Source organism: Poromitra crassiceps, assembly GCF_964638095.1.
Source record: "Poromitra crassiceps genome assembly, chromosome: 7".
Classification (NCBI taxonomy): Eukaryota; Metazoa; Chordata; class Actinopteri; order Beryciformes; family Melamphaidae; genus Poromitra; species Poromitra crassiceps.
Window position 1 is genome coordinate 60118906 of NC_139628.1, and position 15844 is coordinate 60134749.

Sequence of the window (15844 nt, forward strand, 5' to 3'; positions counted from 1 at the left end):
GACGCGCTCCGCAGTGTCTCTATAGGCAGACAGCATGAAAGAAGGGCGGGGCTTAATGGATTAGAAACAAGGAAGTGAAGAAAGGTACTATTAATTAGTTGTGTGAGAGATCAAGAGCTGAGATCAAGACAGGACACAAAGGTCGAGCCCGAGATCACGACAAGCTGTATTTCCAGTTCCAAACAGGAACTATGAACTATGAACTATGTATGGAATGTGTCTTGCTTTTGTCATATTTAATATCACAGTCACAGAACATAACACAGATCTAACGACACTACACATTTGGACATTTGTTTATTGTTAAATAAATTGCCCTATCTGCAACCTATGGTCAGGTTCCAAACCTCGCCTCGCTCCCTCCGCCCCTCCACCCTTGCAGGTCGCCTCGCCCCTCCATCGCTATGTGGGCTCAAAAGTCGCTCATCCCGCTGTTAGGGCAAATTCGGCATCCCCGCCAAAAATTGCATCCCCACCATATTTTGGGGATGTTTTAACAAACGAAAAAACAGGAATGCAAATCTCAGCAGGTACAAAATCCACCCTCCATAAGCCAGGAGAGAGCCCCAGGCCTCGAGGTCACCTGTAGCCGGATTTAAAGCACCAAGGTGGGCCTCCATGCGCCAGCAGAGACCCCCGAACATGGAAGTCACCTCGATGCATCAACGTGGGTCTCCATGAGGCAGGACAGACCCCCCTGCTGGCCTGGAGGTCACGTCTACCAGAGATCATTTGTAAACAGTTGCATTGCCGTATACAATGTGCTCCCGCCAGGTGGGGATGCAGAATTCGGCACAACGGTGGAACGAGCTCCCCCGGCCGAACCACTGACTGCACAGACTAAAAACACACGTCTTCAGGCTCCACCTGGAACCACTGACTGCACAGACTAAAAACACACGTCTTCAGGCTCCACCTGGAACCACTGACTGCACAGACTAAAAACACACGTCTTCAGGCTCCACCTGGAACCTTCTTGAACTAACCGCTCCTCTCAAAGAAAACAAAAACAAATGCTACTTATTCCAGTATTGACAAATGCTACTTATCTTTAAAAGGTCTTAGCTGATGCAGACTGTGTTGCACAATCGATGTCACTACTGTTGACAAAATGTACTATTGTAAGTGGCTTTGTTGTGCGACAGCAAACGCTACATAAGAAACATACATGTAGCCTACAGCAGTGATACTCACCCCGCGGCTCCAGAGCCACATGCGCCTCCTTTATGGGTAGTGGCTCTTTTAAGTGCTACTTAAAATAAATAAATACTGTAGATACAAATCTAAAATAAACTTTTAAATAGACTTTTTTGGATTATGGCTCTTTCAAAGATGTGTGTGTGTGTGTGTGTGTGTGGGTGGGTGTGTGTGGGTGTGGGTGGGTGGGTGTGTGTGGGTGTGGGTGTGTGTGTGTCAAAGTGGCTCCTGATAAAATTGTCCAGTTGCAGTGTTTTGTTTTTGTGTGTGCAGATTGTTACAGTCATTGGCTGCGGCAGACTGAAAGACAACAGACTGAGTGCAGAGTTTGCAGACTGAAAGACAACAGACTGAGTGCAGAGTTTGCAGACTGAAAGACAACAGACTGAGTGCAGAGTTTGCAGACTGAAAGACAACAGACTGAGTGCAGAGTTTGCAGACTGAAAGACAACAGACTGAGTGCAGAGTTTGCAGACTGAAAGACAACAGACTGAGTGCAGAGTTTGCAGACTGAAAGACAACAGACTGAGTGCAGAGTTTGCAGACTGAAAGACAACAGACTGAGTGCAGAGTTTGCAGACTGAAAGACAACAGACTGAGTGCACAGTTTGCAGACTGAAAGACAACAGACTGAGTGCAGACTGAAAGACAACAGACTGAGTGCAGAGTTTGCAGACTGAAAGACAACATAATGAGTGCACAGTTTGCAGACTGAAAGACAACAGACTGAGTGCACAGTTTGCAGACTGAAAGACAACAGACTGAGTGCACAGTTTGCAGACTGAAAGACAACAGACTGAGTGCAGACTGAAAGACAACAGACTGAGTGCAGAGTTTGCAGACTGAAAGACAACAGACTGAGTGCAGAGTTTGCAGACTGAAAGACAACAGACTGAGTGCAGAGTTTGCAGACTGAAAGACAACAGACTGAGTGCAGAGTTTGCAGACTGAAAGACAACAGACTGAGTGCACAGTTTGCAGACTGAAAGACAACAGACTGAGTGCACAGTTTGCAGACTGAAAGTCAACAGACTGAGTGCACAGTTTGCAGACTGAAAGACAACAGACTGAGTGCAGAGTTTGCAGACTGAAAGTCAACAGACTGAGTGCACAGTTTGCAGACTGAAAGACAACAGACTGAGTGCAGAGTTTGCAGACTGAAAGTCAACAGACTGAGTGCAGAGTTTGCAGACTGAAAGACAACAGACTGAGTGCAGAGTTTGCAGACTGAAAGACAACAGACTGAGTGCACAGTTTGCAGACTGAAAGACAACAGACTGAGTGCACAGTTTGCAGACTGAAAGACAACAGACTGAGTGCACAGTTTGCAGACTGAAAGGCAACAGACTGAGTGCAGAGTTTGCAGACTGAAAGTCAACAGACTGAGTGCACAGTTTGCAGACTGAAAGACAACAGACTGAGTGCAGAGTTTGCAGACTGAAAGACAACAGACTGAGTGCACAGTTTGCAGACTGAAAGTCAACAGACTGAGTGCACAGTTTGCAGACTGAAAGACAACAGACTGAGTGCAGAGTTTGCAGACTGAAAGACAACAGACTGAGTGCAGAGTTTGCAGACTGAAAGACAACAGACTGAGTGCAGAGTTTGCAGACTGAAAGACAACAGACTGAGTGCACAGTTTGCAGACTGAAAGACAACAGACTGAGTGCACAGTTTGTTTTGGGAGCTTTCAACAAAAGAAGGTGGACAGAACGGGCCTAGACAGCAGATGCTTTTTGCAACAAGTGACACAGGTAGGGGTGGTGGGGCAGACCATGGAGGGTTTTGTAGGGGTGGTGGGGCAGACCATGGAGGGTTTTGTAGGGGTGGTGGGGCAGACCATGGAGGGTTTTGTAGGGGTGGTGGGGCAGACCATGGAGGGTTTTGTAGGGGTGGTGGGGCAGACCATGGAGGGTTTTGTAGGGGTGGTGGGGCAGACCATGGAGGGTTTTGTAGGGGTGGTGGGGCAGACCATGGATGGTTTTGTAGGGGTGGTGGGGCAGACCATGGAGGGTTTTGTAGGGGTGGTGGGGCAGACCATGGAGGGTTTTGTAGGGGTGGTGGGGCAGACCATGGAGGGTTTTGTAGGGGTAGTGGGGCAGACCATGGAGGGTTTTGTAGGGGTGGTGGGGCAGACCATGGAGGGTTTACTGAATTTACTCAAAATTAAAAAAAATCGAGCTAAAAATACAACTCACTGTGTACCACTCAGGTAGTGTAATAAAATTTGCATCACTTTATATTGATAACTTGGTGGACAAATTTAGTCAAAGCTACTGAGTGTTGAGTGTATTACTGAACGCACTGAAATAAAAAGTATTGTTATTGTATCACTGAACACAGGACTGTGCAAACAAATCGATATGGCGATATATCACGATATTTTTCCTTAAATATCGATACAGTATTGCGGAAAAAAGTATTGTGATATATTGGCGTATCGATTTTATTGCACAGCCCTACAACTTGGAATATTATAGTGAAAGACATCACTAATTTGTTCATGTCCAGTCTTTGCATATTTTGCACATATATATATATATATATATATATATATATATAGATAGATAGATAGATAGATAGATATATATGCAGTTATAATTATATATATATATATATATATATATATATATATTAGAGATGGGATAGTTAACGCCATTAATGGCTGCGTTAACGCGAGACTCTTAACGCGCGATAAAAAAATTATCGCCGTTAATCTATTTTAATCTATTTTTTTTTTATTTATTTTTTTACCTTTATTTATACAGGGGGAGTCTCACTGAGAGCAATGCTCTCTTTTTCAGGAGCGCCCTGTTCACATTCACACACATTCATACCTGGAAGCTGTCCAGTACAACCACAGTCTGATCTGCTGGCCACTGAGCAGCTCCACTGTATTATTATTATTATTATATATATTATTATTCTCAAAGTTGTCTGGTAGCAGGGTCCACTTATATTGAGCAGGCCATGATGATTATCACTTTAGAATGGAACAGGTATGTAAGCGCGGACATTTATGTCTGCCTCCCCCATCCTGGCTGCTGTGGGGGGGCGTGAACAACCGAATAAACAGAAACCTGTTCACAAGGACTTACTTCTAGTCATTATTTATGTTGCACACACATATTTTGAATGGCTTCGACAGACTTCAAATGACCCATTTTAATCTAGATTAATCTAGATTAATGACCAGGATTAATCTAGATTAATCTAGATTAAAAAAATTAATCTATTCCCATCTCTAATATATATATATACATATACATATATATACATTATATATATATATATATATATGAATGAATGAATGAATGAATGAATGAATGAATGAATAATTATTTTATTTGCGTGTCATGCCACATTGTGGCCCATCCCAAATGGGATTATATGACACAGTTACACAAAATATATACATTTTCTTTTTCTTATTTTGTCTATACATTTCATTCCTCCTCATCAACCAAGCCTTTTCTAAGATATATAAGATATATATATATATATATATGTATATATATATATATATATATATATATATATATATATATATGTATATATATATATATATATATATATATATATATATATATATATATATATATATAATTATAACTGCATATATATATCTATCTATCTATCTATCTATCTATTAGGGGTGGGGGAAAAAATCGATTCACCTAAGTATCGCGATTTTTAATGTCACGATTTTTTGGATCGATCTTTTATTCCAGAATCGATAATCGCAAATTAAAAAAAAAAAAAAATCTTTTTTTTTTTTTTTTTTGGGTGCTTGCAGTCAGGCCACTCACTGAACAGCAGGCCAGGCGCCGCCTACTGGTTTACTAGTGGTTTTATTACTTTATTAGTTAGTCTGAAGTAATAATTACACTTCAGGGTTAAAGTGGGTGCATCTCATTGTAAAATTGGACTTCAAACGGCCCAAATCTGGCTTCAAACGGCCCAAATTTCACGCGCGTTGGCCCATATCGGCCTGGCCTGCTTGGTATCTAATGCCCGGCCTGAATTATGATCCCAGTCCGCCCCTGTTTTTAACTATATCGCCCAGCCCTACTCATGATATATAATATACAGTCTCTAGTGTATGATTCAACTTTTCCCATGTTCTAATCTAGTGTAAAAAAGCAAACAAACTGAAAAAAGAAAAGAAAAAAATAAACAAAAATCGCAATAAATCGTAATATCGAATCGCAATAATCGTAGAATCGCAATAATTAAGAATCGCAATATAAATCGAATCGGCACCCAAGAATCGTGATAGTATCGAATCGGGAGATAAGTGAATCGCCACAGCCCTACTATCTATCTATCTATATATATATTAGGGGTGGGGGGAAAAATCGATTCACATTCATTAAATTTTTTTTTTTTTTGGGTGCTTGCAGTCAGGCCACTCACTGAACAGCAGGCCAGGCGCCGCTTACTGGTTTACTAGTGGTTTTATTACTTTATTAGTTAGTCTGAAGTAATAATTACACTTCAGGGTTAAAGTGGGTGCATCTCATTGTAAAATTGGACTTCAAACGGCCCAAATCTGGCTTCAAACGGCCCAAATTGGGCTTCAAACGGCCCAAATTGGGCTTCAAACGGCCCAAATTTCACGCGCGTCGGCCCATATCGGCCTGGCCTGCTTGGTATCTAATGCCCGGCCTGAATTATGGTCCCAGTCCGCCCCTGTTTTTAACTATATCGCCCAGCCCTACTCATGATATATAATATACAGTCTCTAGTGTATGATTCAACTTTTCCCATGTTCTAATCTAGTGTAAAAAAGCAAACAAACTGAAAAAATAAAAGAAAACAAAAACAAAAATCGTAATATCGAATCGCAATAATCGTAGAATCGCAATACTTAAGAATCGCAATATAAATCGAATCGGCACCCAAGAATCGTGATAGTATCGAATCGGGAGATAAGTGAATCGCCACAGCCCTAATATATATATATATATACGTAAAGGGGCAATTTGTAATATTGTTAGTGCACAAAGCTGTGGTTGTTGTAATCAGACATCAGAATGATTCCACAGCATTCATGTTACAGAGGGACTGTGTTAGTTGTCTTGTATTCCTTATTCAAAATAAGCTCTCAGTCCTTATTTGAAGATAGCCATGTGGAAATGTGTTGGAGGCTGCAATCCTTCACTATCACCACTAGTGGGAAGCCTTGATCTAACACTGAAGAAACAGCAGCTCTGTTTGCTATGTAGTTAATGGTCCTATGCAGAGTGAACGAGTGACGAGTGAAAGAATAGAATAGGCTTAAACCCGTTGATCACTCACACTGCAAACAACCTCAAGTAACTAGTGTGAGGGAAACCTGTTGATCACTCACACTGCAAACAACCTCAAGTAACTAGTGTGAGGGAAACCTGTTGATCACTCACACTGCAAACAACCTCAAGTAACTAGTGTGAGGGAAACCTGTTGATCACTCACACTGCAAACAACCTAAAGTAACTAGTGTGAGGGAAACCCGTCGATCACTCACACTACAAACCTCAAGTAACTAGTGTGAGGGAAACCCGTCGATCACTCACACTACAAACAACCTCAAGTAACTAGTGTGAGGGAAACCTGTCGATCACTCACACTGCAAACAACCTAAAGTAACTAGTGTGAGGGAAACCCGTCGATCACTCACACTACAAACAACCTCAAGTAACTAGTGTGAGGGAAACCCGTCGATCACTCACACTGCAAACAACCTCAAGTAACTAATGTGAGGGAAACCTGTTGATCACTCACACTGCAAACAACCTCAAGTAACTAGCGTGAGGGAAACCTGTTGATCACTCACACTGCAAACAACCTCAAGTAACTAGTGTGAGGGAAACCCGTCGATCACTCACACTACAAACAACCTCAATTAACTAGTGTGAGGGAAACCCGTCGATCACTCACACTGCAAACAACCTAAAGTAACTAGTGTGAGGGAAACCTGTTGATCACTCACACTGCAAACAACCTAAAGTAACTAGTGTGAGGGAAACCTGTTGATCACTTACACTGCAAACAACCTCAAGTAACTAGTGTGAGGGAAACATGTTGATCACTTACACTGCAAACAACCTCAAGTAACTAGTGTGAGGAGGGCCGAAGCTGCACACATTCAATCTAGTCTCGGTTTCCAGACGTTTGGTGAGCGGCGCTAACAGCGCCACCTAACCACCAAACATCTGGGAATTTACTCTTCCAAATCTGGTTCAGAGCCCGGCGAGAACGGCCGGCAGCAGACACGCCTACATTTATTATTAGAATTTTATTTGGTAGCGGCAATGCAATGTTTCATAGCTCCAATATAGAGCAAGACACTGATGTGCTGCAAAGAGAATTTATACCTGTTGTTTATTTTACAATCATTTTTCCTACCCGGAAGTGGTCCGCTTGCCACTGTGAGTCATCAGCAGGCTCTGTAACGTTAGCCTTGGGAGTCGGGCTTATCGCTGGGGAAAAGACCTCTAGCCGCCGGGGCCGGATGAAACACGTCCTATTAACAGGTTATGTTTGTTTCTAAGTGATTAATATGTTTCTCCGCAAACGCGACAGCACCGGTTCTGCATGAGCGTCACTGCCCCCAGAAAGCAGGCCCGCCCACAACGCTCATGATTGGTTCTCCGATGCAAGTCTTCCAACAGCACCACCTAACGTTATGAAAAGATTGAAATAGTAATATTCTCTGTCTTACAGTCGTGAAACAGATTAAGACTGAGAGCTGAGTCTACATTCAATCAGACACATATCTGCCTCTTAGTTCATCTGTGACAGAGACAAGGACCAGCAATGAAGCCACTCGGGATACAATGCAATTATTGTAACTTTATGGACGATTTACAATCTTTGTGGCCAGTGTTGGGCCAGTTACTTTCAAAATGTAATATACTACATATTACTAGATACTTTGATTTGAAAGTAATACACAATATTACTGTCTGTGTAGATTAACGTGTTACTTATTACAGTACTTTTGCATTGCTTTCACCAAAACAACAGCAGTAGCAGAATGATATCGCTGACCCGGAACCATCCCGAAAAATAATTTAAACAGTGTTGAAGTCACTATAAACTGTCCAGAATTCTAAATCCTTTTCCTTTGTTATTGTCACCTATAGTGGTTATTTGCATAAAAACACACAATTAGATTAGGAAATAAATGTATTTTTATTTAAATATGTTCTTTGATTAAAACAATTGAACTCAAATTGTAACTTGTGTTACTTGACAAAGTAACTGGCATGCTATTATTGAAATCCTATTAGTAATAAGTTATATTACTGAGTTACTGCTAAAAGTAATATATTACATGTAACATGTTACTTTTGTACTGTTTGTGGCCCTTAAATCCACTCAGAGAGATTGAGTTCTCTGCAGTGTCAATAAGATGTTGAAGACACTTTTTTCTTCTTTTTTCTCTAACGACCACTTGTCCAGGTCTCGAAGATTTTATTGATTTCACTCTCACTTCCTGCAAATATTGATTTGCCCCCCCCCAGCTCCCCCCCCCAGTATCTATTCAGCATTATTGATTCTCCTGTATGTCTTCTTTTGACTCCGTTTCCATGTGACACAGTTGATATTGTGATTTCTGATTTGACATCACATCTATAGCTGAAAGTACTGTACCGTATCTTTTGTAGGCATTTGAAGTGTTTTAACACCTTTTACCACAAAATACATGTTTTCTCTGTGTCCTCTTCTATCAGGATCTATCCTTATATCTGTGCTTGCATGGTGCATGTGTGTGCAAAAGTTCTTCACCTGTATGCATCGGTGTGTGTGTGTGTGTGTGTGTGTGTGTGTGTGTGTGCGCGTGTGTGCGCGTGTGTGCGTGTGCGTGTGTGTGAGTGTGTGCACGCGTGTGTGTGTGTGCGTGTGCGCGCGCGCGCGCGCGTGTGTGTGTGTGTGTGCGCGCATGTGTGTGTGTGTGCGTGTGTGTGTGTGCGCGCGTGTGTGTGTGTGTGCGCGCACATAGAATATTTAGTATAACAACTACAGAGCAAACCCACTGCAGAGATCGTGTCGCTGTAGAGCGAGAAATTCTTGGAATCGGGATTCTGCTTTCTCTCTTGTGCTGTCTCCCTGTCGCAGTGTCAGTCAAGGCAAATGTATCCCCCCCCCTCTCTCTCTCCCTCTCTCTCCCCCCTCTCTCTCCCTCTCTCTCCCCCCCCTCTCTCTCTCTCTCCCTCTCCCTCTCCCCCCCCTCTCTCTCTCTCCCTCTCTCTCCCCCCTCTCTCTCTCCCTCTCTCTCCCCCCTCTCTCTCTCCCTCTCCCCCCCCCCTCTCTCTCTCTCCCTCTCTCTCTCCCTCTGTGCTCTTGCTCTCCCAGCTCAGCAGTCTTTTCTTTGTGTGTCATTTCATCTTTTCATCTTTTTCACCCATTCGTCTTCCCCCCCTCCCCCTCTGTCTCCCCCCCTCTCTCTCTCCCCCTCTCCTTTTTCCATAACCCTATCCCAATGTTCTCTTTCAGGTTTATAAATAGAAGCTATACCCTCCTCCTTCTCTCTCTCTCTCTCTCTCTCTCTCTCTCTCTCTCTTCTTCCCTTCCTGTTTCTGCTCTCCTCCCCCGCAATCCGGCGCAGCAGAGTCTCTGCTGGAAGCGACGCTGTATTTCTCCTGTCTGTCTTCAACCCCCTTTCCTCTCTCTCCCTCCCCCTCTCATGTAGGAACTCTGGAGGAACTTGCCTTACACACAGTACACAGTAGGCTACACACACAGATCGACACACACACACACACACACACACACACACACACACACACAGGCTACACACAGATCTACACACAGTAGGCTACACACACAGATCTACACACAGTAGGCTACACACACAGATCTACACACAGTAGGCTAGTAGGTGTGTCAAAAATGACATGTGGATAATCAGTGGTAAAATTGTAGCCAGAACCAAGTTAGCCGATTGTAACTGGTAAAGCTATACCACTTTTGCAGCAGGACCAAGTTAGCCGATTGTAACTGGTAAAGCTCATTATGTTCAAAAGTAAGGTCCATGTTAGGCACATTGTAACAAGACCAAATTGGAGCAGAACCAAGTTAGCCGATTGTAACTGGTAAAGCTCAAAATGTTTGATGCATTTTTGAAATTCCCACAACATGTAACAAACAAACAACCAAAAATAAGACTGAAGAATGCCTTGTAACTTATTTAAAACAGAAATAATGTTTCATGTTTGTTAATTTGAGTATATATTCTAACTAAAACTGTCGGCTGTGTTTTTTATATATGCATTGCTTTGCTGCTTGTTTTTTCAATTATTTTTTGTAAAGCACCTTGAATTGCCTTTGTGTATGAAAGGTGCTATATAAATAAATTTGACTTGACTTGACTAGGCTACACACACAGATCTACACACAGTAGACTACACACACAGATCTACACACAGTAGGCTACACACACAGATCTACACACAGGCTACACACACAGATCTACACACAGGCTACACACACAGATCTACACACAGTAGGCTATACACAGATCTACACACAGTAGGCTACACATATCTACACGCAGTAGGCTACACACAGTATGCTACACACAGATCTACACACAGATCTACACACAGATCTACACACAGTAGGCTACACACATAGATCTACACACAGATCTACACACAGTAGGCTACACACACAGATCTACACACAGTATGCTACACACACAGATCTACACACCGTAGGCTACACACTACACACATTAGCCAATGAACAGCCAGGAAGGAGTCTCGCGCTACTTTTGAATGTTAAAATATAGCTAATGTACAATTTGATTGTAAAAAAAAACCTTTCATTACATTACATTACATTACATTACATTACATTACATTACATTACGTCATTTGGCAGACGCTTTTATCCAAAGCGACTTACAGTAACACACTTTTTGTCAGCAATAGAGCAATCAACTATGGAGCACAGTCTATGACAACTACAAATCCTTTCAGAGTACAACACAAACTGTCCATTTTGCTGCAACTCGACAGTGCTGCTTAATCCAGGACCTTACTTCCTGGAACTCTTGAGAGTAAAAAACTGGTCCATTGGAGTGACGGCTTTGCCCTAACCCTAACCCTAACCACTAACCCAAAGATCAGGGGCCGGTTGCACCAACTGGTCTTAACTATGCCTGGTCGTAACTCCTACGTCGGTCTTAGTTAAGACCATTCTTTAGAGTGGACTTACGCCTGTTGCACCAACAGGACTTACGTCTGGTTTTAACTACGTCGGTCGTAGCGATGCGCGTCCATGTGAAAGCATGGGAATGCCCACTGGAATGCGGCACGCGACCTGTTTAGAAGAGTGTGCTGACGTCCAATGACGCTCCGCTGATGGGTAATCGGCTGTAATAGTGTGGCTAATGTTAGCGGCTAACTGTTACTTGTCGTTACTTTACATGGCAGTAAAATGCCACTGAATGACCAAATTGATTTAACTTTTAACCATTTCGATTTCCACTTTCCATACGGACCCCCAGCATTGGTTAGTTGTTAACGTCGTGACTATATTTATAACGTACTCCGGTTTGTGGTTTATAATTGAGGGCTGAATACAGCCGTGCTGAGGGGTTGTGACTATTGTGCAACACACAGGTGAAAACCGTCTATACTGCACCTTACGCCTGCTCTGGACTAGGCGTAATATTTACGACCGGTCTTAGTGAGAGTTGGTGCAACCGGCGTAGCTGTTAGGTCGTAAAGTTACGACCGACTTAGCTTAAGACCAGTCGTAAGACCAGTTGGTGCAACCGGCCCCAGCTGTTTACCAAATGGGGACAAGGCTTTTGTCCGCATTTGCACCTGTAGTCCCCAATCACCCGGTCTTAAAGCTGCATTCAGCGATGTTTTTGTGTTAAAATAGGTCTAAAACAGCTATATATTCACTTAGGAACCACTATTGTATGGTATCTGGTGTATGACATCATCACCACAGAGCCTCTCATTCACTAGAATCAGCTCTGAAAGATTTTGGGGTCGTCGCCAATTTCTATCCAATCAGAAGGCAGAACTCCACAAGAGGCAGCCCTGACTGTCTCATGAAGTAGCTCACAGAGCAGTAAACAACAATGGCGTCCCCCGGCAGGCACTGCCGTCTACACAACAAAAGTGGCCAGGAAAGCTGGCTTTCTTGCTTCTGGACAGGTAACTTACGCTATAATTTTACTCTGAAGTAATGTTAGTTGTGCGGATAATTGTTCATAAGGACAGGTTGGTTGGTGTTTTTTTTCAGCTGGTAGCGAACTGTCTCTGGCCTCAGGTCCGGGGCTAGCAATGTTAGCTTGCTAACTACGAGAAGAGAAGCATAATAGTAGTAATGTTAGCTGTGCTACATTAGCAGAAAGCGAACTAAGTAATGCTAGTAGTCTCTACGTGAGACTGAACCTTCATTCTGAATGAAGGCTGAGTCGGGACTCTATCGATGCTATGCCAGGTATCTTTACAGGCAAGTGGAGTGATTGAGAGATGAAATGTTAGATAATAACCATGTTCATCTACCCTTTCCCAGTTACTGTATGAGAGAGAGAGACCACACCATATGCCACAGAGGAAGAAAGCCCTCCCGATGAAACAGCTCTTGGATGTAAGGTTTGTGTGCCAAGTTATTCTTTTTACATTGGCTAACATTAGCAAATCACCAGTAAACAATGCTCAAATATCCAGATGAATTATTTTGGCAATGTCTGTATTTGATGGTGGTCTTACTGTCAATTGTTTGTCATGTTGCTGCTAAGAAACTATATTGTACGTGAAACTTGTCAGCCCACTTGATTATAAGTACAGCCCGTGTTTCTGATGAATTGCCCACTTCTACAGAGATTACAATTTCGATCATCTTTCATCAGGCCATCATCAATAAATAAATACAAATTAAAAAGGGTAGAACCTTTGCTTATCAGCAAGGATAACACACACCAGACCGTAGTGGCCTTTGCTTTTCCTGTTTTTTGTTGTAGTTGAACCCCCCTAACCGAAAATAATAATTACTGTTTTTGTTGTTGCTGCATGTGATGCACTTCAACTAATGAGTGGTCTCTCAATGTCTGTCTTCCACAGCAGCAAGACTGACGTCTGGACCCCAGGCCCCGGCAGAATACATCTATATTGTGCAGCTTTTACTAAATGTGTTTTTTATTGGATCATTAAAATACAGCATTCCAATTATGACAACTGTGTTATTCCTGTATCATAAGAACCAAAATGAAAATGGGGTGAATGTAAAAACGTGTTTTGAATATGTAGAAATATTACAATTTACCAGGCAGCCATTAAAAAGCATTATAAATGAATTTGATCATTACCAGGTCTTGTTTTGGAGATATGAAAGGTCTGGAAAAGTGTAAAATCTTTCAGGTCTGGTATACACATTGTAGCTTTTATGTTGTAAACTCACATCGAGTCCAGTTTGTTTATCTTTACAGTGATATGAGGTAGTTATCAGGGCAAGATGTTAGTTAGCAGGGGTAATATAAAAAAAATCAAGGTCTGGAAAAAAAATACTTTTTTTAATTGAAAATGTGTAGGAACCATGATTTACATTACACAAATTGAAAACAAATTGAAAACACAATAATTACAAGAATAAAACTGTCAGTGTCTCTAAACCTTAGGAGAAAGCCTACATATTGTCCATATAGCTTTGTTGTCAAATTATAGGAAACCATACTGTATGGATATATTTACAGATGAGGACTTATAAACTAGAAGTGCACAAATGGAAAATAAGCAAAGAAAAAGGTGTTCATTTAGTATCTCAGCAACATGTACAATACATATTGTATCGATGAAACTGGTTGCTGAAATCATCCAGTCCACTCCGCAGGCAGATCTTGAGACGGACGTCCCTGTGTTTGTTTCCCCTGCCACCACAGCCAGCGGTTCGTCTGCCTGATAAAGAAAATTACGTTACAACGGTCATTGCAGATGGAGGAAAAAACCATTTCAACGAAAGGCTCAGCACGTTACTCTAGCTTACTGAGCAAGAATTCTTTCAGAAGGTTCTTAAAACCATTCAGAGAATTGACAGACTTCATTTTGTTAGGGATCTTGTTCCACTCTCCCCCCCCCCTTCCCCCCCCCCCCCCCCCCCCCCCCCCCCCCCCCCCGTATAGAGGAATGTACTTCTCCCCACCTTGCTTTTTAGATTGGGTAGTTTCAAGTCCGCTACACTAGCTCTCGTGTTCAGGCTATGAGTGTCCCGCCGAACAAACGGAAAGTACTTTAATAGTGAAGTAATTTGGACAAAGGACCATGATGAGTTTTAACTGTTGAACTGTACCTTCAATGGGGAGCAAATTCATGTTGGCTGAAATGGATAAAAGTATGTCTAATTATCAAAAGAAAAAGTAGAGCTAATGTAGTAACCTAAATCATTTCATAATTGTAAAATAGGTCTAAAGGTAAAGGTAAAGTCCCAACGATTGTCACACACCTGAGTGTGCGAAATTTGTTCTCCGCATTTGACCCATCCCCTGGGGGAGCGGTGAGCGGCAGCAGTGCCGCGCTCGGGAATCATATGGTGATCTAACCCCCCAATTCCAACCCTTTGATGCTGAGTGCCAAGCAGGGAGGCAATGGGTCCCATTTTTATAGTCTTTGGGAAATTACTCCGTTTTCAGTTGGGGTGTTTTGAGAGGGGGGTCCGTCTTGCGTGGGACCCTTGCGTCACCTCACAACTTGGTGTGCACTATGAGAAAGATGTTGAAGATTCTGTCTGAGAGCCAAGTCATCAAATAAAATTTAAATGGAAAAAAAAAAGAATTTGGATCAAATAAAACAGATTTTGAAAATAAAAAAAAACATTTAATGTGGCCTAGATAGGCAGCAGTACCTCAGATAACCTCTTTACAACTGTGGTGAGCAGAGCAGCGTATGTATGTAACACGAACACATCCAGCCTTGCAGTGGACGTCACTTTGGTCGCCGGTTGACACTGAGCTAACAGCTGATACCTACAGTCGGTTGACACTGAGCTAACAGCTGATACCTACAGTATTAGTATGGTGTTCTTAATGAAGTGCTCGCTGAGTGTACAACAACTGTCAGTCACAAAACAAAGCACAAGACACTAGATAGCATGTTTAGCAACCCTATATCCAACTGCCTACCTGCCACCAGCAACACTCAACCCTCATTTGAACCCAGAATCTAAGGGAGACTTTTTGAATTCTCAACCGCTTGAGGAAGTCTGAGCAGGAATAGGCTACTGAATGAATAACACTCCTCTAACTCAACAGTATCATTGAACTGACATCTACTGGGTAGAAATATGCTATTGTGCTTTTGCAAGTAGCTTGTGACTTGTGTTTTGTCTTGGTTTGTTATGGATCAGCCTTTAGATGTCAGTCAAACGTGACATTCACTGTTTGATTTCCCTTTAAAGTGATGCATCCCTGACCACCTCCGGAGGTGGTTGACCGATCAGATTGCAATCCTTCTTCAATGCGTTTTGGGGGTGTTTACACCTGTACTAGGGTTAGGGTTAGGCACCTGGCATTTCAAGTGATAAAACACAATCTGATTGCAATCTGATCAAAGAAAATGCATGTTAGCGCCAGGTGTAAATGGCCTCATAGAGTCTGATGACTCATGTTGAAGAACGTCGCTGGTGTCTAATGTAGGGATGT